General features: G+C 37.1%; 1 protein-coding gene across 3 annotated transcripts in view; it reads left to right on the top strand.

Moving 5' to 3' along the window:
* The window catches only part of LOC106867430 (transcription activator GLI1), a 442,162-nt gene that overhangs the window by 9,635 nt on the left and 408,941 nt on the right, over positions 1 to 23,586 (top strand). For 2 of the 3 annotated variants that reach the window (XM_089364168.1, XM_052973914.2), the window contains exon 1: positions 19,667 to 19,776. The exons of the other annotated variant lie outside the window; for it this stretch is intronic. The gene's annotated coding sequence lies outside the window, so the exon portion shown is untranslated. Of the gene's footprint in view, positions 1 to 19,666; positions 19,777 to 23,586 lie in introns of those variants that run through there. 3 annotated transcript variants of the gene reach the window in all.

Here is a 23,586-nt window from a genome sequence, read left to right as displayed (position 1 = left end):
ACATATATATATATATATATATATTATTATGATTGACCGTTGACTGAACACTATTCAATTTTTTTTCTCCGTGTTTTTCTCCTTGTCTCCGTATTCTTTCTGTTGAAGAGCGTAGCTCGAAACGTCAAAGACTTTCCGTATTCCCGAGCGTCATACTAATATATACTTTTGTTATTTACACCACCTGTCCTCGTCTGTTGTTATTTTTTGTATATTCTCCCATATATATATATATATATATATATATATATACATACATATATACGACGGGCTTCTTTCAGTTTCGTCTACCAAATACACTCACGAGGCTTTGGTCAGCCCGAGGCTATAATAGAAGATACTTGCCCAAGGTGCCACGCAGTGGGACTGAACCCAGAACCATGTGGTTGGTAAGCAAGCTACTTACCACACAGCCACTCCTACGCCTATAATGTATTTTTTTTTTGTATATAATTTAGTAGAAGGAAGAAATACAGTGTTCATGACCTTTTTCAGAGCCTTTGGGATTAGTAGGACTTCTTGATCAGCACAATTTGGTTGTGATGATGAGCTAAAACAACAGCAGATAAATGCCATATGAAATATATTGTTTTTAATATAGGCACATGGTTCAAAATTTGGAGGAAAGGATTAGCTGATAGCATCGAACCCCACCCCACCCCAGTACTTGACCTTGGTAGAATTTGAGCTCCAAATGTAAAGAATCAGATGAAATATGGCAAAGCATTTTTCTTATGCTCTAACGACTCTGCCAGCTCATCACCTTAATGCCTTATGGAATATAAAAGTGTATCACAATTAGTTGAGACTGAAGGGTATCAATTTATCTGGTTAAATGGTCAAGAGTTTGTATTCATAAAAGAAACACCCCTTTCATTGATCCAGTTAAATCTGTAAATAAGTTGTTGTTTTGACCCAGATCATCTTTGATTGAGCAAACTTATCAATGACTATAGGCATTCCGGCCATGACCACTCCATCTTTGTAGGTGTATATGTATAAAGCTACATTATTCAATTTGGTTTTATCCTCCCTAAGAAATTGATAAGGTGTTCTTGGGGAGGGGGGGTTCTAGGCTGTTATTTCTGGTAAACCAAGCAAATGTGTAGAGGTTTCCTCATTGATTTGTCAGTAAATAGATACCATATGGCAGTACAGCTCACCATTAAAAGTCTTTGAGAGAAGCTCAATGTCATTGCTGATTGTTTACTTACTCTGCAATGTTGACATAGAACTTGCTGTGTTCCAGTATAGAAAGGAGTACATCCTGTCCATAATCTTCTTGTTGCTACATTAAAATCACTGCTAGAGAAGGTGGAAGAGAGATAAATGAGAGTAAGAAAGGGAGAGAATTTATTAGAAGAGAGAGAGAGAAAGGATGGGGACAGAGAAGAGATCACTTGGCCTAGGGAATAAGATTGTTACTATCCATAGTTTAGAAATAAAGGCAACAGTTCAAATCCCATGTGGTACTATGTACACGTTTAAGATGAAGGCTTCTGGTGGTGGTCAGAGATCAAATCAACTGAAGTCAACCTTTCTTATTTCTGTCTTTTTCTCTGGTAGCCTGAGTTGAATGAAATTTATTGAGGTAACATTCTGCAGCTATATACTTTTCATGTCGCCAACCCTTATTTTTTTGATTTTTTTTCAAGGAAAACACTATTTATTGCACTGGTTTTAGGTTTTTGAACTGGACCAAGATATGGGGTGCATTGCTGTACTCAAGAAGACCCGCCCACCACAACAGAATTGAGATCTTAAAACCAAGGTGCCATGTAAAAAGCATTTGTGATGGTACCACATAAAAAGTACCCAGTACATTCTGTAAAGTGGTTGGTGGTAGGAATGGCACACAGCCATAGAAACCGAGCCAAAACATACCATGGAATCTGGTGCAGCCTCCTTGCTTGCCAGTTCCTCTAAAGCTGTTCAGCCCATACAAGCATGTAGAACAGACGTTAACTGTTGTTGATGATGATGATGATGATGATGTACTGTTGGATTATCTGCTATGGTTTAAGGAGGATATAAGCAAATATCACCACAGCCTCAGTAGTATATATGCAAAGATATACAAACACTCATCCATACACACAAATATATGTGTATGTGTGTGTGCATTACCTTATTTGGAAACAAGTGAAGATTTGCAACAGGAAGAGTATCTGGATGTAGAATATCAATCTCAATGAATTCCTTAGGTGCACTTAAGGATGGAAAAGTAGATATTAAAACGGTGATGATATTGATGATGACAACGATGACAATAGAATTCATCATCATCATCATCATCATCATCGTTTAACGTCCGCTTTCCATGCTAGCATGGGTTGGACGATTTGACTGAGGACTGGTGCAACCGGATTGCTACACCAGGCTCCAATCTAATTTGGCAGAGTTTCTACAGCTGGATGCCCTTCCTAACGCCAATAATTTTTTCGTTTTTTTCTTATATGGTGAAGACTAAGCCTTTAGCATTTAAACCAGCCATATCCAGCCAAAATATTCTACCTATCTTATGTTCAAATTGGCCAGATCCAGCCTCTCACACCTTCCTGACAATGTTATCCCTAAAATAAACAATCACATCACTGAAATCTCAAAGCCACAAGATAATGCATGATTAATTCAAAGCAATGTGAATAAATAAGCATTTCATAGTACAGAATAATCTGAATGCTAAAGGATTAATGCAATATATACATATGGGTCCCAGGCAAAATTTTATAAGGGCTCTGCAATAAACCAAGTTTCACAATCACTATTTTAGACTACTACATTATCCACAGTTTTTTTTTGTTATTGTTTTGCTCTTCTTCAAAATGGCAAAATGATCCACCAGTTGTGCATACACGACAGAGTGTAAGCGCCCTGAGAGCAATGTTGGACATAAGAAGCATTAAATGTGGCATGCAAGAGAGATGTCTGTGCTGGTATGGTCATGTGTTGTGTATGGATGAGGAGAGCTGTATGAAGAAGTGCCACTCCCAAACAGTGGAAGGAACCTGTGGTAGGGGAGACCCAGGAAGACATGGGATGAGGTGGTGAAGCATGACCTTTGAACGTTGGGCTCACAGAGGCAATGTCAAAATTTCGAGACCTCTGGAAATATGCTGTGACTGAGAAGACCCGGCAAATAAAGTGAGATTATACTTGTAGCCTACGCCAGTGTCACATAACCAGCCCACTGAAAAAGTATCTTTAGATCGAGGGCGACATGCCGTGCTTGAGGAAACCTACTGAGTCAAGGACATCAAAATCGAATCACACCACAATCAACTGGAAATTGTAGTTGTGGCTGATGCTAGCGCTGCCTGTCTGGTTCCCCATGCCGGTAGCACGTAAAAAGCACCATCCAAATGTGGTCGATGCAAGCCCCCTCGCCCCGACTGGCTCCTGTGCCAGTGGCACATAAAAAACACCATGCCAGCGCTGCCTTGATTTGCCCCCGTGCTGGTGGCACATAAAAGCACCATCCAAACGTGGTCGATGCAAGCCCCCTCGCCCCGACTGGCTCCTGTGCCAGTGGCACATAAAAAACACTATGCCAGCACTGCCTTGATTTGCCCCCGTGCTGGTGGCACATAAAAGCACCATCCAAACGTGGTCGGTGCCAGCCCCCTCTGGCCCCTGTGCCGGTGGCATGTATAAAGCACCCACTACACTCTCAAAGTGGTTGGTGTTAGGAAGGGCATCCAGCTGTAGAAACACTGCCAGATCAGACTGGAGCCTGGTGCAGCCTCCTGGCTTCCCAGACCCCCAGTTGAACCGTCCAACCCATGCCAGCGTGGAAAATAGTTGGTAAACGATGATGATGATGATGATGATCTGCCGAAGATATAGCTGCTGTTTCTAGCAAATCTAGTGACTACATAAAATCCACTCCGTTAGTTTGTCAGTAACTGTCAATAAAGCAGGTATAGAAATATCTTCACTTGGACAGGCTATATGCTTATTTTCCTTTTGTTTACTTCAAATGGTAAACTTACTCTGTTCACCCTTCTTACCTTAGGCCTTTTCTACTCCATTCTTTTTTTCCTTTTTCTCTTTCCCACTTCCATCCCCACAACCCCACTGTCCTTCCATTTCAATTTCTCATTCCACACACATTTTCTTCTTCATTGACTAAAAAATATACATTCACTTCATTACTAGGATATCCACATGATGGAGCTTATAAACTATCAAGGGAACAACAGCAAGGGATTAACTCATTCACACAGACATTTATGTATGTATATGTGTGTGTGTGTGTGTGTGTGTGTGTGTGCATGTTTTACTTCAGAATGTGTGTGTATTCTATAGAAATATATTTTCTTATAAATCTGGTGTTGCCATCCGGTTTCACCAGTCCTCAGTCAAATCGTCCAACCCATGCTAGCATGGAAAGCGGACGTTAAACGATGATGATGATGATTTAAGAAAATATAAGGATGGCTGTGTGGTAAGAAGCTTGCTTCCAATCACATGGTTGCAGGTTCAGTCCCACTGCATGGCACCTTGGGCAAGTGTCTTCTATAGCTTCGGGCCAACCAAGGCCTTGTGAGTGGATTTGAATTTGGTAGATGGAAACTGAAAGAAGTTTGTTATATATATATATATATATATATATATATATATATATAGTCCAACCCATGCTAGCATGGAAAGCAGACGTTAAACGATGATGATGATGATGATGATATATACGTTTGTATTTATGTGTGTGTGACTTTGTGTTTGTCCCCTACCACCACTTGACAACCAGTGTTGGTGTGTTTACATCCCCAGAACAAAGCAGTTCAGCAAAAGAAACTGAGAGAATGAGTACCAGGTATAAAAAATAAAAAAAAGTATTGGTGTCAATTCATTCAACTAAAATTCCTCAAGGCAGTGCCCCAGCATGACCACAGTCTAATCACTGAAACAAATAAAAGATGCATATATGAAAGGGTTGAAAATTCTATAGATTTTACCATATTCCAAAAGAATGCTATTGAAAGATGTTGAGTATGAATAAAGAGGTGCAAAGAAGAAACTGATGATTTCAAAGGCTAAGATCAGAATGTTCCCATGTGTTCTGCAACAAGGAAGAGAAGCTTTGGTCATCAGCAGTATGGTCTGATGAAAGTAAATTCTGTCAATATTTTTTAATTCAAAGTAGTTAATTCAAAGGAGTCGCTGTGTGGTAAGTAGCTTGCTTACCAACCACATGGTTCCAGGTTCATTCCCACTGTGTGGCACCTTGGGCAAGTGTCTTCTACTATAGCCTCGGGCCGACCAAAGCCTTGTGAGTGGATTTGGTAGACGGACTCTGAAAGAAACCCGTCGTATGTATGTATATGTATATATGTATGTATGTGTGTGTATATGTTTGTGTGTCTGTGTTTCTCCCCCCAACATTGCTTGACAACCGATGCTGGTGTGTTTACGTCCCCGTAACTTAGCAGTTCAGCAAAAGAGACCGATAGAATAAGTACTAGGCATCCAAAGAATAAGTCCTGGGGTCGATTTGCTCGACTAAAGGCGGTGCTCCAGCATGGCCACAGTCAAATGACTGAAACATGTAAAAGAATAATAGAGTATATATGAGATGCCAAAGGTAGTAAACAAAAACCTTGTAATAACTATCTTTTTACTTGTTTCAGCCATTTGATTGTGGCCATGCTGGGGCACCACCTTGAAGAATTTTTAGGCAAAGGAATCAACCCTATTACTTTTTTTAAGTCCGGCATTTACTGAACCACTAAATTATTGGGACAGAGATACACCAATACCAGTTGCCAAGCAATGTTTGGGGAGAAACACACAAATACACACACACACACACACACACACACAATGGTCTTCCTTCAGTTTCTGATTACGAAATCCTTGGTCAGCCTGAGACTAGAGTAGAGGACACTTGTTCAAGGTGCAACACAGTGGGACTCAACCTGGAACTATGTGGTTGGGAAGCAAACTTCTTATGACACAGCCACTCCTGTGCCCATAGGAATTTTAAATGAAGAGAGGAGGTAATTTTAATAAATTAATATCACTTAATGAATTACAATGTCAGGAGAAAAAAAAACAATCAAATTTTGTTTTGAAAGCAGGACAACTATGTACATGTTACTGCCTGAATAGACATCATCAGCACAGCATTGTCTAAATCTGGTTTCAAGGGTGGTAAAGTATGCACACACACACACACACACACACACACACACACACACACACACACACATGCAGATACATGATTACATATATGTAAATAGATCTCACTCAGTTATGATAATGTGATATTTCAGTGGCTCAATCAACTTAACCAATTACTCAATCTATTAGCTGAATTATCATATAAGTGGCTGAGTAACCCACAGTTATTTGTATTTTTAACAAAATCTTCAGGCAGAATCAGAATAGAGTAACAATGGTAGCATTTTAATTTACATGTAAAGTCCATCCAATGGGCTTCCACATAGTTTCCACTCTACATAATTTCCCTAACAAGGCCTTGAACCTTGGCAACTGGTATGTAGCGGCATTGAACCTAGAACATCATGGTTGCAAAATAAGCTTCTTAAACACAAACCTAAACACACATACATGATTATATGTGCAACACACACAAACACGTAATGTGTGTGTGTGTGTGCCCGTACATATTATATTACTAAATGATTGTACTTAAGGTATTGGTTAGTCGAGTAGAAACACAAAAGGTGTGCTCACAGGAGGCTTAATGAGCCAAGGTTATGCGTAGTAGCAGCAGCAGTTGGAGGGGGCAGTGGGTGTGGTGGTATAATCATATTAATAGCAGAAAACACATTTCTCCTGAACATACATCAACACAAATATTGTACAACATAGCTTACATATGTACGTATAAAGCTAAAACACAGAGCTAACACACACACACACACATGCACACATGCACACATACACACACACAGACAAAGGTTTGCCAAGGTATGTATGATTGGACATTGAGATATTTGGATCATTATAAAGTTACATAGTAAAGATGTATTGCATTACTCAGCTATTAATGTGAGTGTATGTGTGTGTGTGTGTCTGTCTGTATCAGGCATGGCTGTATGGTTAAAAAGCTTACTTCAAAACCACATTGCGCTTGTTCGATGCCACTGTATGATGTACTGTGTAAGTGTCTTTCACTATAGCTTTGAGTTGACCACTGAGATTGAAAACTCGTGTGTGCATGTGTCTCTTTCTCTTTTGCCAGTATATCAGTGAAAGATATGAATAGTGGAGGTGCAAAGGCCCAGTGGTTAAGGCAGCGAACTTGCAGTCACAGGATCGCGGTTTCGATTCACAGACCAAGCGTTGTGAGTGTTTATTGAGCGAAAACACCTAAAAAGCTCCACGAGGCTCCGGCAGGGGATGGTGGCGAACCCTGCTGTACTCTTCCACCACAACTTTCTCTATCTCTTACTTCCTGTTTCTGTTGTGCCTGTAATTCAAAGGGTCAGCCTTGTCACACTGTGTCACGCTGAATATCCCCGAGAACTACGTTAAGGGTACACGTGTCTGTGGAGTGCTCAGCCACTTGCACGTTAATTTCACGAGCAGGCTGTTCCGTTGATCGGATCAACTGGAACCCTCGACGTCGTAAGCGACGGAGTGCCAACAACAACAGTGAAAGATATGAATAATAATGAGAAAACGAGGAAAACTTGTATTTTAAGAATAAAGTCCCTTGAGATATTTGTTTTGCACTGAATTAGACATTCCCTTGTTGTCTCTATTGTCAGAAATGCAGTGAACAATACTATTCTTGCAGGTATAGCTTTATGTACTTCATAATCCAGTGTTCCAAAAGAGAATTATTTTATGCTCTCTCTCTTATGTTCATTAATTATTATGACAACATACAAATCTTGCTGGTAAGAATGAAGTTTCTAAAATTGATAGAATAATTTTTGGGGGTAAGTGAAAGCGAAATCGTGATGGCACTTGTGCCCAATGTCGCTTTCCTGGCACTTGTGCCCGTGGCACATGTAAAGACATTCGAATGAGATCGTTGCCAGTGCCGCTGGACTGGCTCCTGTGCAGGTGGCAGGTAAAATACACCATTTTGAGCATGGCCATTGCCAGTACCGCCTGACTGACCTTCGTGCCGGTGGCATGTAAAAGACCCACTACACTCTCTGAGTGGTTGGCGTTAGGAAGGGCATCCAGCTGTAGAAATTCTGCCAAATCAGATTGGAGCCTGGTGTAGCCATCTGGTTCACCAGACCTCAGTCAAATCGTCCAACCCATGCTAGCATGGAAAGCGGACGCTAAACGATGATGATGATGATGAATTTGAAGGATTGCTTTGATCCATTGGTAGAACGCTTGTTATGTTAACAGGGGAGGTGGGTTCAAGTTACACAGGCAACCTTCGACACTTTTATATCCAAAAGGGTTTTGCAACCCAATATTTACATGCTATTATTTATAGCTTCATGTGCTTCGAGATGTAATGTTCCAATATATATACATGGTGCACTCAGAAACCTTGAGGTCCTTTGCAACGACTGTGATTAACTTTCCAGGTTTTTTATCGATTATTTCTTGGATTTTTGTACTTGCACAAAGTTATGTGTTTCGATGGTATAAGAACCCTGTGCCTGTATTTTGCATTTAGGAGCTGATATAGGATCACTGGCAGCAGCTACTAGCTCCTTTCGAACTTCGTCATTGAAGGATTGGGCAACTTTCAGCAAGCTATCTCTGTATCACTATGCTACACTTTTGAGGCAGTGATTACAGCATGCCTTTTCATTTGCTAAGTCAGTCTGATTTCTGACATTATTTCTCTGAAAAGTAAGATAAAAAAAAAGTAAGAGTCAGAAGGAAGTTAGAGCTCTTGAAAGAGGTGTCTTCAAAAAACTGATGCACCATATATATATAACCAAGTTTTTTTCATCATCATCATTGCTGTTTTAACATCCACATTTCCATACATGCATGGGTTGGACAGAGTTTGGTGAGTCAAATGTTTTATAGCCAAATGCCCTTCTTCTCACTATATATCTACTTTGCGTTCCACCATTAAAAACAATTTATTTCATATCTCCTGAAGATTCTAAATTCAAATGATGTAAACAACATAATTCTTGCTGATAAGAATGAAGCTTCTAAAATGGAAGGAGAAAATCATTATACTTTGGTATAATGGTAAGAATGTCTCCTATGTTCACAGAAGATATGGGTTCAAGTCCCATGAGCAGCCTTTGTCTCTTCCATTCAAAAGGTCTTTTAATCAAATATTCCATATATTATTTAGCTTCATTACATCTCCTAAAGTTTATATATATATATATATATATATATATATATATATATATATATATATATGTGTGTGTGTGTGTTTTTATATCATTAATAAATTCGTAGAACTCATCAATAATATATTCAGGAAATCAATATTTAATATTTTGAATTTTGAAAGATATACATCCAACATAACATGGTAGCATAATAAATTTAAAAGTTTAAAACATAAATATACGGAATATAAATGTTAATACATATAAGTACTGAGGTTGATTCATTCATCTGAAAGTTCTAATGACTGAAACCGGTAAAAGATAAAAAATATCTATTATCTTTTATTTGTTTCACTCATTAGATTGTGGCCATGCTGGAATACTGCACTGAAGGGTTTAGTTGAACAAATCAACCCTAGTACTTTTTAAAAAAACAGACATAAACAAACCAACACTAGTTGTCAAGTGGTGGTGGGAGACAAGCACAAATACACTGATACACACCCATATATATATATATATATATATATATATATATATATATATACATATATATATATCATCATCATCATCATCATCATCATCATCATCATCATCATCATCGTTTAACGTCTGCTTTCTATGCTAGCATGGGTTGGACGATTTGACTGAGGAAGGTGAACCAAATGGCTACACCAGGATCCAATCTGATCTGGAAGAGTTTCTACTGCTGGATGCATATATATATATATATATATATATATATATATATATATATATGCCAGCATGGAAGGCAGATGTTAAATGATGATCACACACACACACACACACACACACACACACACACACTGGGTGATCTTTCTTTATTCATCTCCCAAATCCCCTCACAAGTAGAAAGCACTTGCCTAAGATAACACACAGTGGATCTGAACCTGGAACCATGTCGTTGAGAAGCAAACTTCTTACTACACACTCAGAACAAACTCTTAGTCACATTTAAAAAAAAAAAAAAACTGTGTGTGTGTGTGAGTATAAAATATATGCATATATTTGATATAATAGGATAATAGTAATGCAACCAAGAAAACAGAGCTCAAAACATGAGTAGATGTATGCTTTTCTAATAATATTTGATAGAAGTTATAGAATGACTGAAAAGTCTACAGTTTCGTGCATTGAGTCACTCTCTAACTTCGACCTATTATGAATAAAAATCCTAATATAATATAATGATATATGATATAATCATCATCATCATCATCATCATCATCATCGTTTAATGTCTGCTTTCCATGCTAGCATGGGTTGGACGATTTGACTGAGGACTGGTGAAACCGGATGGCAACACCAGGCTCCAATCTAATTTGGCAGAGTTTCTACAGCTGGATGCCCTTCCTAACGCCAACCACTCAGAGAGTGTAGTGGGTGCTTTTACGTGTCACCCGCACGAAAAGGGGCACTGGCAACGATCTCGCTCGAAAATCCTACGGGAGCCAGTCAGGCGGTACTGGCAACGGCCACGCTCAAAATGGTGCATCTCATGTGCCACCCGCACAAGAACCAGTCCAGGGGCACTGGCGACGATCTTACTTGGCTTGCCGGGTCTTCTCATGCACAGCACATTTCCAAAGGTCTCGGTCAGTAGTCATCGCCTCGGTGAGGCCCAATGTACGAAGGTCTTGCCTCACCACCTCAGCCCAGGTCTTCCTGGGCCTACCTCTTCCACGGGTTCCCTCAACTGTTAGGGTGTGGCACTTTTTCACGCAGCTATCCTCATCCATTCTCACCACATGTCCATACCAGCGCAATCGTCTCTCTTGCACATATAATATAATATAATATGATATATATATATATATATATATATATATATATATATATATATATATATATGATATAATATACATAGAACTTGAATCTTCCTGTGAAAAATAATTCCATGTGTACAGAATGTTTCTGTTGACACAGAGAAAATTCTTGTTGACAGCTTGGAGATATAGCAGTTGTTGGAGCATGTTTTTATATAAAGCAAGGATGGCCACCATACCACATTCCATATGCCATAGAAGTCGTGTGCTCTCATTCAATTCTTGTATAAAATATGTTAATTTAGACGTATTTAGCATTTTTACATGAAAAAATGATTTAATATAAGAAAGTAATGTCAACATTACTTACTTTAACAAGACTTTTAAGTTTGTTTTGATTTAGCCAAGCTTTTAATGTTTGAAGTTAAATTAGTTACTGAGAGCAGCAGAGAATTCCTCAAATTTGAATCACTCAATCATGACCTCATTTTGTTTTTTATCAGTTTTTATGAATGAAAATGTTTGTTCACATCTGTATGTTGTTCCAAAATGACAGATGTAATTTTGGGCAAATATTTTTACTTCTGAAAAGATGTTCAGAGATCATAAGATATTAACCATATCAACAGCATTTGGAACTGAGGGAAGCTCATCAAATTTCATTTTCAATAATAAATTTATTTTTAAATCATTAAGCCCCATTTCCATGTTTCTATGTATTTTCATGGTTTTCTTTTTTCTTTGTTCACTAGTTCACTGTGTGGCAAGAAGTTTGTTTCTCAATCACATGGTTCAGGATTCATTCCCACTGTGTAGCACTTTGGTCAAGTGTCCTCTACAAAAGCTTTGTGATAGGATTTAGTTGACAGAAATTGAAAGAAACCTGTTGCACACACACACACACACACGTATATCAACATCATCATTTCATGTCCCCTTTCCATGGTGGCATGGGCTGGATGGTTTAGCAAGAATAAATGAGCCAAGGGTTTCTGTCAGGTCCTATGTCTGCTTTGACATGGTTTCTACAGTTGGATGCCCTGCCTAATGCCAACTCCTTAATAGAGTATATTGGGTGTTTTTTATATGTATATATATCTATGTATATGTATCTTTGTGTTTGTATTGTTTGCCTACCACCACTGCTTCACAAGCAGTCTGTCTACTTCACTGTAACTTATCGGTTCAGCAAAAAAGACTGATAGAATAAGTATGAGGCTTTAGAAAAAAGTACTGATGTCAATCTGTTTTAAGGTGTTGCCCCAGTATGGCCACAATTCAATAATGGAAACAAATAAAAGACAAAGGATAAGGGAAAATGGCTTTATAAATATGCAGTCTTCTCTCTTAACAGAATGACAAAAACAAGTTTCAAATGACTCTGGCATCACCTGATTTTTTTCTCCAGCATATTTTGTAAAATTGCCATAATCTTCAGCATATTCACTCTGCTCTTTTAAGTGTGGAAACTGGTTTCTAGCTGAGAGGTGAAGAATTTTAATTTCATCTTAAATGCATTGATATCACTTATTAAGCTAGGAAACAATTCATTCTTGCTTGCAGTTTCAAAATTAGATAACTGAGATAACTGATTATGTCAACAAAAATGATAACTCAAATAACCTGTTGTTATCACACAAAAGGACTCTTTCTTTAAGCAGTTCATTTTTCTTTTCTAGACAAGTACAAATATTTTCTAATTTCAAAAATCTATTCAGAACCTGTCCTTGAGAAAGCCAGTACAACTCACAGTGGTGAACAAGGATGCCACAGTCACAAAATTCACTGAACTTTTGCTTATTTAATCCACACTATACTGATTGAATTTTTACATACTTCCATGCAGATACAGGATTGATTTTTTAAAAATTGACTGAAATTGATACTCCCAAGTTAATAATAACTAAAACTTCTTTTTTTATTCATACTTACTATTTAAAAAATGAGTTAAGCAAATCCCTGTGTCTCAAGTGCACATATATGGAGCTGAGTATATTCAATTCCTGTGCAGTAAAGCTTAATGCTTTTGCTCAAATGCTCAAATTTTATTCACACACTTCACAGTTATCAATATGTCACAATTTAAGGCTTTTTCACAATGTAAAGCAGGGGTTCTCAACCATTTTTTTTTTTTACCTATGGACCCTTTTGATTCCTAGTGGACCCTCCTAGGTATTCATTGTTTAAAAAAATATTTTTATAACTAAATGTTATTAGGAATTGTGTAAAAAAAAAAGTTGTGAAAATATTTTGTGTATTGTAGAATTATAACCAATTTATTGCAAATAAACTTTAACAATAAAATCTTATATGGGCCCCCAAAGGCCATATGGTCCCCAGTTGTAGTCCAAACAGCTTTAGAATCATTGATGGAGCTTCATTAGTACAAATACTGATGAGTTTACTAAATATTACTTGTAGATTTTCAAAGCATGGCTTTACTTTGATAAATATGTCTGGTCCTCTTTTACCACATGAAGTGACTCAGCACTGATAAATTCTCAAAGACACTAAAACCGTCATCAATTCTTTACATAAAGATAGTATGTCACAGATAGGACAAATGTCTCAAGGGGAATGTTCTGTGTGCTAAATACACATCTGTTAGAATCTCATATGTGAGAATACTTGAACTGAAAAGCTTTGATCAAACTGATATTATCCTTGAAATTTGAAGACAAAAAAGTCCCTGTAGGGGTGTTTAAAACCTAAAAGCAACAAACAAAAGGCATAACTTCAATAATGTCAACTAATCCAAATTTTTCAGAAAATAAAAGTAAAGCAGTTAAGAATGAATCTTGTCTTTTAAGCCAAATGGTTAAAGCAATAGACATGGTTTGATCTTATTCGCTCTCATCGACAAAGCAAAGTCACCTCAGTTGGTAAGACAGAAAAATGATCAGTCTATGTGTGTAGTAAGTAGTTAGGCTGATTATCCAGGACCTCAGCATGGGGTGGCGGCTGCATGATAAATTTACCAGGCGTAGGGGTGGCTGTGTGGTAAGTAGCTTGCTCACGAACCACATGGTTCCGGGTTCAGTCCTACTGCGTGGCACCTTGGGCAAGTGTCTTCTACTATAGTCTCGGGCTGACCAAAGCCTTGTGAGTGGATTTGGAAGACGGAAACTGAAAGAAGCCCATCGTATATATGTACAAATATATATATATATATATATATATATATATATATATATATATATATATAATATATATGTATGTATGTATGTGTGTGTATGTTTGTGTTTCTATGTTTGTCCCCCCAACATCACTTGACAACCGATGCTGGTGTGTTTACGTCCCCGTAACTTAGCGGTTCGGCAAGAGAGACTGATAGAATAAGTACTAGGCTTACAAAGAATAAGTCCTGGGGTCGATTTGCTCGACTAAAGGTGGTGCTCCAGCATGGCCACAGTCAAATGACTGAAACAAGTAAAAGAGTATATAATATTGTGAATTCAAAATCTTCAATTATCTGAGATTATCCTTGCAATTAGAAAGCAAAAATTCCCTATAAAAGTCTTTAATCCTTTTGATGCCAACCTGCTTGAGACTACTCCTACTTTTATGATGCATGATTCCTGTTTTAAAATGATATAAAGGAAAATTCTCCATCAAAATTTCACGATAATTTAAGTTCGAAACACCAGTGTAATAATAACAAAGTTATTTTATTAAACTCATGATTATTTTGAAATTCAATTGAAACAAAAGGCTGTATTTCAAAACAAATATGATAATAAATAAAGGAGTCAAATCTAAAAACAATTAGCATGGCAAATAACTCCCATAGCATCATCTAATCTAAATTATTTGGAAAATAAGGACAATACTGTTACAAGTGGATTTTGTTTTAAGAGAAAACAGGTGAAAGTAACAGACTTGCTTTGATTTTGTGAGGTCTCATCAGTGAAGCATATTCACCTCAAATGGCAAGAGAGAGAGAGAAACCATTTATAAAAATATAAATAGAGCTGACTGTTCCTTTCCCCATCAAATTTCTGGTTTTGTGCCAGTGGGTGGATGACAACCCATCACTTGGTTTAACATCACAACCTGGTCAAAACTTCAGGTCTTGTGCCTATAGTACAAAGGATTATTATTATTCTCATAATTTTCATAAAGGTGGTGGATTGGAAAAATCATTAGGGCATCACACAAAATGTGGTGCTTGCTCAAACTCTTTGTGATCTGCATTCAAATTCTGCAAACATCAACTTTCAATAGTCTGCTGCAAGTAGGTAATTAAAACAGGCACTCTGTCAGTTATGGTGATGAGCGTTCTAGTTGATCCAGCCTGCTCATGAAATTAGGGTTAGTGACATGCATATCCTTAACGTAGTTCTCAGGGATATACAAAGTGACACAGAATGTGATAAGGCTGGCCCTTTAAATTACAGGTGCAACTCATCTTTTCCAACTGAGTGGACTGGTGCAATATGAAATAAAGTGTCTTGCTCAAGGGCAAAATGCACTGCTGGGGATCAAACACACAACCATTACAATTGCTCTAACCACAAAGTGCTCTAACCACAAAGTGCTCTAACCACAAAGCCACATGCCTTCACTGCTAGTAATTAACTATAAAACTGAATATTTATCACTTATAGATTTTCCACATGTTTGCATTAGTATATATGTATTTTGGAGTTGTAATTGCCTAGTGATTTAATATGAGATCATGTATAGAATTTGTAGTAATTTATCATGGTAGAGCCACTTTAAGTATCTAAAAACACATAGAATCTATCACATTCACATTTCATATATCTCTTAAGGTATCAAAATTTTCATTGCACCAAAGCAATTCAGTTGCATACATAGTTTCACTGCAGTTGTTTGAAATTTAGTTGCTAGTGAGTTCTGAGTTTTATAAAAACCCATCAGTAACTAGCTTTCAAACAACTGCAGTGGAACTGCGTCTATGACTGCACATCAAGAATTAAATGAAAGGTGGATAAAAGTGCCTTTTGTCTTTTTTAAGTACTCTGAGTGGAGGAAGAGGCAATGTCATGACTTTTGTGAGCTCTTCAAGTCTAGTGAGATTGATGCCATGGATATTCCACTTGAATCTTTGTAAGTCAACACCGGCAAGAAAGCGATGAGCAGTGAAGGAATGGGTGAAGTGGTTCGTACAAGGCTGGAGGAAGGGCAGACGCAACAAGGCTGATGAAGGAAGAGTCAGATGGGAACGCCTAAGTGAAAGTGACCTGAACTAAAGCCATCTCCAAGGAGCAGAGGACATTATAATAGTGGTAGAAAGAGCAGAGAGAAGAGGCAGTCTACTTATTGCTCAGTGAGTGACTTTATACTAGACAGTCAGATGGTCCTAGGATGTCTGTGTGTACTGCAGCATTCTCTCAGATGTTACAGCAATACTCCAATGTGGGCCACATCTGAGCTTTGTACAATGGCTTAAATGCCTTTTCTATATTGTATTTCATTATCAACATAATTTGATGGCCGCTTTCCATGCTGGCATAGGTTGGAGGGGCTGCAACAGGCTCCAATTGTCTGTTTTTGCATGGTTTCTATGATTGGATGCCCTTCCTAACACCAAAAACTTTTCAGAGTGTCTTCTTTCTTCTTTGCACCCTTTTAAAGCCTAGCCAGGCTCATGGGCCCAGTTTCCCGGTTTCAATGGCGTATGTGTTCCCCAGCTGGACGGGACACCAGTCCATCGCAGTGTTACTCATTTTTGCCATCTGAGTGGGCTGGAGCAACGTGAAATGTTGCCTGGTCCAGGAATCGAAACCACAATTTTATGATCAAGATACTGACACCCTAACCACTAAGCCACGCACCTTTACAGAGTGTACTGGGTGCTTTTTACATGGCATCAACACAAGTACTTCTCACATGGCACCAGTACAGGTGCTTTTTATATGACACTAGTACGTATTTGCTTTATATATATATCTACCTATTACTGTGTTTGTGTTTACCCATATAAAAACCAGCATTGTGTAAAAAAGCATAACTTAGCAGTTCAATAAACAATGTTAAAAAAAGTAAGTACCAGAATTACCAGGGTTGATATGATTTCCTAACACTCTCAAAGGTGGTGCCATAATTGGGCTGCAGTTCCATGACAAAAGAATGAATGAATGAATGAATGAATAGGTGCAGGCATGGCTGAGTGGCTAAGAAACTTGCTTTGCAACTGCATGGTTTTAAGCTCAATCCCACTGTGGGGCATCTTGGGCAAGTGTCTTCTACTATAGTCCAGACCTGACCAAAGCCTTGTGAGTGGATTTGGAAGATACAAAGCCTGCTGTGTGTGCGTGTGCTCTTGTCTGTGAGTGTGTTTATGTTTATGCATACACTTGTCTTGAGATCATGTGATGATTGTAACTGACCGTATGGGTTGTTTCCAGTCTTATGTGAAAAATATGTGCAGAAACTACTGAAGCCTGTCACGTGCACGCGCGCGCACACACACACACACACACACACACACACACACACACACACACACACACATGTCAGGCTCCCATGCTGGTGGCATGCAATAAGCACCATTCATACACGGGTTGTTACCAGTGCCACCTGACTGGTTCCTGTGCCAGTGGCATGTAAAAAGCACCATCCAAACATGCTCGATGCCAGCCCCCTCACTCTGACTGGTTCCTGTGCCAGTGGCATGTAAAAAGCACCATCTGAATGTGGTTGATGCCAGCTCCCTCACCCCGAGAGGTTCCTGTACCAGTGGCACATAAAAAGCACCCACTACACTCTCAGAGTGGTTGGTGTTAGGAAGGGTATCTAGCTATAGAAACATTGTCAGATCAGATTGGAGCCTGGTGCGGCCTCCTGGCTTGCCAGACACCAGCCAAACCATCCAACCCATGCCAGCATGGAAAACAGACGTTAAACGATGATGACAGTGATGATGATGATGATGATTTCAAGATTTCTTGCCAATACAGAAAGAGTCGGTTTGCAACCTCGATCCAAGTCTCCCTCATTGGAATTTTAACATCAACAGGGTATTTTTGTATATGTATGTACATGTGCAAATTTGTATGTTTAGTTTTATGTAAATATTCTCATGCATACAGTTGCACATCTAGACAGGCTGTATGTATGTATGTTTGTGTTTATTCTGCACCACTGCTTGTGTTGGTTTGTTTACATCCCTGTAACTTAGCAGTCTGGTAAAAGAAACTAATAGAATAAATATCAGACTTGAAAATAAGTACTGAGGGAGTAGGGGTCAATTTGTCCAAAACCCTTGAAGGCAGTACCCCACCCTGCATGGCCACAGTCCAAGGACTGAAACAAGTGAAAGATTAAAAAAATAAATAATCTAAATTAAAGAAGAGAAACAGGATGTTGTAACATTCATTCTTTTCACCAGTCCCCTATCTCTCATTTAGTCCTATCCTTAAACATACAACTAATTACTATAGTAGGCGCAGGAGTGGCTGTGTGGTAAGTAGCTTGCTTACCAGCCACATGGTTCTGGGTTCTGGGTTCTGTCCCACTGCGTGGCACCTTGGGCAAGTGTCTTCTACTATAGCCTCAGGCCAACCAAAGCCTTGTGAGTGGATTTGGTAGACGGAAACTGAAAGAAGCTTGTCGTATATATATGTATATATGTTTGTGTGTCTGTGTTTGTCCCCCCAACATCGCTTGACAACCGATGGTGGTGTGTTTATATCCCCGTAACTTAGCGGTTCGGCAAAAGAGACCGATAGAATTAGAATAAGTACTAGGCTTACAAAGAATAAGTCCTGGGGTCGATTTGCTTGACTAAAGGCGGTGCTCCAGCATGGCCGCAGTCAAATGACTGAAACAAGTAAAAGAGTATAGTAAAGGTAGAATGGTTGAGTGAACAAAATATGCAGGACTAGGAAACTCATGGTTTCTGAGTTTTATACACACAACTTGGAAGATATTTATTTAAGGAAGGAAATGAATATTACACAATCCTGTATTTTCCTTTTCCTTACAGGCATAAAGTCTCAGGTTTAGTTAAAACAACAACAACAACAAAAACATTATTATTGTTGTTGGTGTTGATATTGTTTTTGTTTTCTTGCAGCTCCTGGTCATTTTTTTTTTCCTTACTTTTTTTTTTTTTTTTATCAAGTCATTTAGTTTTCAGCATGGAGTAAATTCTTCAGATGGAAAAAATTCCACCACCACCACCACCACCACCATCAGCACTACTACCAACACTACTGCCATCACCACTACCCAGTAACACTACAAAAAAAACCACCAACGCCACTAGCACCACCATTACTCTGCTGCCAGTTTGGCAACTTTAGAATCTCTAAAACATAGTCACAAACTCTAATCTCTCTCTCTCTTTCTTTCTGTCTTTAAAAATTTCCACCTTCTTCAGCAGGCAACTTTCTTTATTCCCATCTCCACCAGCACCAGCACCATCGTTCTATTCCTCTCTCTAACCCGCCTTTTCTCAGTTCCTCTTCTTCCCTCTACTTTACTCTTCTCTTCAGTTAGACTAGCAAGTCTTCAAGTCTTCATGAAACCTGATCCCCTCTCTTTATTCCTGTCTATCTCCTTTTTCTCTCTCACTCACTGTCTGTCTGTCACTTTCTATCACCACCTCCCCCTCTCTCTCTCTAAGTAAAAAAGAAATATACATAAATAAATAAATAAAATAAAAATAAAAGAGGGGGAAATGGTTTGTGTCTGTTGCTGTATGTATGGAAGCTACAGTAAGTTTTTGTGACTTTATAAATGGTTCTTAATTTAACTGGAAAGCTTCAGTAAATTTGGTAAGTAATGTTAATTTTCCCTCATCTGTTTTTCTCTCTTACTCTCTCCGTCTTTCATCTTTAACCGGGGAGTTTGAAATAAAAAAAAAACAGAAAGAAATAACTAAATCCTCCACATGTTTGCTAAGTTCTATATTCACATGCTTGTTTTTTAACGTTTTGTTTCCATTTATTTTGGTTCAAATTCTACGCCCACATATTTTTATGTTGTATTATTTTGGCATGCATATATATTTATATGTATGTCTACATGTGTAAATCTATATATATATATATATTGCAAAATTGACATATATTTCCGAATTCCCCCAAAATTACTGATTTCTTCTTTCCAATAAATCTTGGACATAATTGTAAATAATCTTATTACTCACCATCACCATCATCATCATTGTCGTCATTGTTTTAATCAATATAATTTAAATCATCATCTTTTTTATTATAAAGAATTTTGTGTATCTTTGAGAAATTTAAAATACAATTCAATCTTCAACAAATGATATACAAACAATGACAAGGAAACATAAGTTTGAGTGTGTCTGTGTGTATAGATATACATACATTTATTTCTGTTTATATATATATATATATTTATATATGCATTCACACACACACACACACACATGCATTTGTATATTGTATATTCTTTTATATGTTTCAGCCCTGAGGCTTTGGGTATGCTGGGGCACTGATGTATATATATATGTATATACACACACACACCGATAATGTGTGTGTGTATATATATATATATATATACATATATACATGCATACATACATATATATATATATATATATATATATATATATATATATATATACATGCATACTTACATTATTTATATATATATATATATATATACATACATACATTACATATATATATACACACACATAAACACTGATGAATATGTGCATATGTATATATATATACACACACATATATATGTTGTATATCTTACTGAATCCAGAGAATAAGTGACTAGACTAATATTTGTTTCCCTTCCTTCAGAATTTATAAATATGATTCTAACGCCGGAACCCCGCTGGAACCCAAACACAATTTTGCTTCTTAAATGCATGAATGCAACCTCAAGATTATAAAATGAAAAATGTTGTAACCTTTTAGTTCCATCCTTTTGACAGGGACAGAATTTTTTCGCAAAACTGTAAAAGAAATCTACCGGAAAAATCCAACAAACTTCAAAAATCACTTCTCAACAAATACAACAGGGGGATAAGTTTTTCATATATTGGAGGTTTATAGTAATAAATCATAGCAATTTTTATACAGAACCTTTAAATTTACCATTATTCTGTGAATTTGGAGAATTGTTAGCTATTCTAACTAATTGTTTTGTGGTTTAAAATATTTTTTTCTGGTTCTTTATGTTAGTCTGAGTTCAAATCCAACCACGGTTAAATTTCAACAGTCATCCATATGGGATCGGTAAAATGCTAAATACTAGGATTGATTTAATCAGCTATCCCTTCAAAAACTTTAAAATTCGTGGCCTTGCGAATATGTTAAAAATGATTAATTCAATTAATGTTATAATACATATTTAATATATATTTCTAACAGTAATTATTTACTTCTATGTTTTGTCCATGGTTTTAACACAAACACACACATAATGTATTTGTATACACACATACACACACACACACATATACACACATACAAACATATACACATTACATATACACATTGCAAATACACACACACACAAACGTATACACAATATATATGTGTGTGTGAGTGTTTGTGTATATATATCTATATTAACGTATTTCTGTATATGTGTATACGAAAAAAAAAATATACACAGATAGAAATACATATTTGTCATTCTATAAATATATATACACATACACGTTTATTGATAGACAGGTATGTATATCAGTGTGTGTATTTATACACACACAGATATAGACAAATATATAGATAGACAAATCTATAAGTACACACACACAGATATACATACATACCTGTCTATCAATAAATATGTATGTGCATATATATATATACACACACACACACACACACACACACACACACACACACACACACACACACACACACACACACACACACACATATATATAATTTTATATCTTTTGCTTGGGTCCACTGCCTTGCAGAATTTTAGTCAAAAGAATCAACCCGATTCTAATTTTTTAAAGTCCTGTTATGAGGATGTAAACATACCAACAGTGGTTCTCAAGAAGTAGTGGACCACAAAGACAGATATAAAGGCACACAAGTGCACACGAGCGCACTTATATAATGGACTTCCATTTACCAAATCCACTCACAAGGCTTCTTCTGATAGCCCCAAAGTTATAAAAGAAGACATTTATTTGCCCAAGGTACCATGCAGTAAGACTGAACTAGGAACCATGTGGTAAAGAAGCAAACTTATTACTACACGAGCATGGTTTTATATATGTATGTATGTATGTTTATATATATATATATATAAATGTATATGCATTTATATATTAATGTATATGCATTTATATATTAATGTATATGCATTTATATCTAAATATATATGCATATATATTAATATACACACACACACACACACACACACACACACACACACACACACACACACACACACACACACACACACACATATATATAATAATACAAAGAATATATATACATGTATACACACATATATGTACGTACTTACATCTACATGTGTATATATATGCATATCAGGGTACAGGACGTTAGAACAATGAACTACAGACAACATATACTAATATATATAAATTAATATATATATACATATATATATATACTAATACATATATTATATATATATATATATATATATATATATATATATATATATATATATATATATATGAATATATATACATATATTAATATAGGCGCAGGAGTGGCTGTGTAGTAAGTACCTTGCCTACCGACCACATGGTTCCGGGTTCAGCCCCACTGAGTGGCACCTTGGGCAAGTGTCTTCTACTATAGCCTCGGGCCGACCAAAGCTTTGTGAATAGATTTGGTAGACGGAAACTGAAAGAAGCCCGTCACATATATTTATATGTATATATATGTGTGTGTTTGTCTCCCCAACATCGCTTGACAACCGATGCTGGTGCGTTTACGTCCCCGTAACCTAGCGGTTCGGCAAAGAGACCGATAGAATAAGTACTAGGCTTACAAAGAATAAGTCCTGGGGTCGATTTGCTCGACTGAAGGCGGTGCTCCAGCATGGCCACAGTCAAATGACTGCAACAAGTAAAAGAGTAAAAGAGATATATTAATATATATATATATATATATATGTATATATATATATATATATATACATATATAAATATATATACATATATTTATATAGGTACATACATATCACACACACACATTAATATACATATATATTGATATATATATATATATATATATATATATATATATATTAATACACACACACACACACATACACACACATATATATAAGATAGTATCAAAAAGTTCCCGGACTAGTTCTATACTGTCCAACAGATGGCAGCACACAATTTTGTGTGCCATGAGAGCTAGCAAATGACCTTCATGAGGCAGCGTACTGAGTGACATCACAGTGTTTACTTCACAAGTTGTGAAATTTGTGTTTCCGTAATCACGTGTATGCTGTTGTCTGCGATTTTGTCGTGGACAGGAACAAAGAGCCAATGTGAAATATTGTGTTAAACTACAGAGATATTGAGCATGCATCACCAAGTTTACAGTGACAAGGCAATGGGTCATAGGCAATGTTTTGAGTGG

This window comes from Octopus bimaculoides, chromosome 16 (genome assembly GCF_046866305.1).
Source record: "Octopus bimaculoides isolate indiv1 chromosome 16, ASM4686630v1, whole genome shotgun sequence".
Classification (NCBI taxonomy): Eukaryota; Metazoa; Mollusca; class Cephalopoda; order Octopoda; family Octopodidae; genus Octopus; species Octopus bimaculoides.
The sequence above is the reverse complement of the archived record's forward strand: the minus strand, read 5'-3'. Positions and strand labels throughout refer to the sequence as shown.